Below are 2,687 nucleotides of genomic sequence, written 5' to 3'. Positions count from 1 at the left end.
ATGAATACAGACTCATAGAGAAATAGAACCAAATAGAGAGCTCAGAAATAAATCCACACACCTACAGTCATCTGATCTTTGACAAAGTTGACAAAAACAAGCAATGGGAAAAGGACTCCCTATTCAATAAATGGTGCTGGGAAAATTGGCTAGACATGTGCAGAAGATTGAAACTAGACACCTTCCTTACACCATATAAAAATTAAACTCAAGACAGATGAAATATTTACATGTAAAACCTAAGACTATAAAAACTCTTGAAGAAAACATAGGAAATACCATTCTAGACATAGGCCCTGGCAAAAATTTTATGATGAAGATGCCAAAAGCAATTGCAACAAAAACAGAAATTGACAAATGGAACCTAATTAAACTAAGAACTTCTGCAGAGCAAGAGAAACTATCACAGACTTAAGAGCCCACAGAATGTCAGAAAATATTTGCAAGCTATGCATCTGCAAAGTTCTAATATCCAGTATCTATAAAACACTTAATAAGCAGAAAATAAACAACCCCATTAATAAGGGTGAAGGACATTAACAGACATTTTTTCAAAGAAGACATATACATGACCAACAAGCATATGGAAGAATGCTTTACATCACTAATCATTTGACAAATGCAAATCAAAACTGCAATGAGATATACTGTCTAACGCCAACCAGAATGGCTATCATTAAAAATAGAAAAAAAATATACGTTGGTGAGACTGCAGAGAGAAGGGAATGCTTGCACACTATTGTGTGTAAGCAGTGTGGAAAGCAGTGTGGCCATTCCTCAAAGAACTATTAAATAAAAATAGAATTACCATTCGACCCAGCAATGCTATTATCATATATATACCCAAAAGGAACATAAATTATTCCACCGTAAAGACATTCATATGAACAGCATGAAGAAGAACAAAATGACCCTCGGACCGACCAGAGCCTGCGAACCGCAGCGTCCCTCGCCCAGCGGCTACGTCCGGCCGCCAGCATGCCCAAGGGAAAGGCTGAAGGGGATGCTAAAGGAGAGAAAGCCAAGGGGAAGGACGAACAACAGAGAAGATCTTCGAGGTTATCTGCTCAACTTGCTCCTCCAAAGCCAGAGCCCAAGCCTGAAAAGGCCCCTGCAAAGAAGGGAGGGAAGGTACCCAAAGGGAAAAAGGGAAAAGCTAATGCTGGCAAGGAAGGGAATAACCTTGCAGAAAATGGAGATGCCAAAACGGACCGGGCACAGAAAGCCGAAGGTGCTGGAGATGCCGAGTGAAGTGTGTGCATTTTTGATAACTGTGTACTTCTGGTGACTGTACCGTTGGAAGCACTATTTTTTATCAAGTTTTATAAAAATGCAGAATTTTGTTTTACCTTTTTTTTTAAAAGCTATGTTGTCAGCACACAGAACACTTCACTGTTGTTTGGGGAAAGGAGCATATGTGACTAATAGAATGTCTCCAAAGCTGGATTGATGTGGGGAAACACCTTTTCCTTCCAGTTTTGAGAGACTTCCTCTTGGCTCCCAGGAGGAGAGATTCCCTGACTTTGACACACATGGCCACTTTGGCACACAAAAGCCTTGTGGTACGGAGAAACAAATTCATTTTTGTGTGCTTTTCTCCCTTTCCGTCTTTTAGCATAGACTTAAATCACTTGAGCCCAGACATCTGCTGGGACCTGACCCCCAGTCATTGGTTACCAGTGTGTCAGGCAATGTGGACTTTCCAGTGATCCCACTGAGATGGCACCTGGCAAGAGCAGTGGTTCCATTTCTAGATTGTGGATCTTCAGAGAAATTCTGCAGTTTTCATTTCACTTCCTGAAAGTCAGGGTCAGCTTGCGAAAAGTTGTTAAACAACATGCTAAATGTAAAATGTCAACCCTCACTCCAAACTTTCCCTGTTCAGAGCATCAGATGAAGACTGCCTTGGGTTTTATAGTGGCTTCTGATTTGTGGTAGTTCCTCAAAGAAGGGAGTTTGAAAGTTGTTGTAAACTGTTAACGACGGTCTGCCCATGTCCTGCCTGAAATACCACGATTGTTTATGGAAAGTATCTTTAATAAAGCTAGATACAGTAGGGCTATTCACAATAGTAAGGATAGGAACAACCTAAATGTCCATCAATGGTAGACTAGATAAAGAAAATGTGGTACAGATACACCATGGACTACTAGGCAGCCATAAAAAAAAAGAATGAAATCATGTCCTTTGCAGCAATGTGGCTGGAACTAGAGACCATTATCCTTAGCAAACTAATGCAGGAACAGAAAACCAGATACCACATGTTCTCACTTATAAGTGGGAGCTAAATAACAAGATCACATGGGCATAAAGAGTGGAACAACAGACACTGGGGCCTATTTGAGGGTAGAGGGTGGGAGGAAGGAGAGGACCAGAAAAAATGCCTATCAGGTACTATGCTTACTACACGGGTGTGAAAAAATAATCTGTACACCAAAGCTCCATGACATGAGTTTACCTGTAAAACAAACCTGCACATGCACATCTATACCTAAAATAAAAGTTAAAAGAAAATGTGGTGCATATACACCATGGAATACTATGCAACCATAAAAAGGAGATGGTGTCTTTTGCAGCAACATGGATGGGGCTGGAGGTCTTTATCCTCAGCAAAATAACATGGGTACAGAAAACCAAACACCACAAGTTCTCACTTATAAGTGGGAGCTAAACATTGAGTACACACA

General features: G+C 40.6%; 1 pseudogene; it reads left to right on the top strand.

Annotated features, from left to right (window-relative positions):
• Window positions 1-978: 978 nt before the first annotated feature.
• Window positions 979-1,251, top strand: LOC101034240 (non-histone chromosomal protein HMG-17 pseudogene; annotated as a pseudogene).
• The last annotated feature ends 1,436 nt before the right edge of the window (window positions 1,252-2,687 follow it).

The sequence above is a fragment of the Saimiri boliviensis genome, chromosome 1 (assembly GCF_048565385.1).
Source record: "Saimiri boliviensis isolate mSaiBol1 chromosome 1, mSaiBol1.pri, whole genome shotgun sequence".
Lineage (NCBI taxonomy): Eukaryota > Metazoa > Chordata > Mammalia > Primates > Cebidae > Saimiri > Saimiri boliviensis.
The sequence above is the reverse complement of the archived record's forward strand: the minus strand, read 5'-3'. Positions and strand labels throughout refer to the sequence as shown.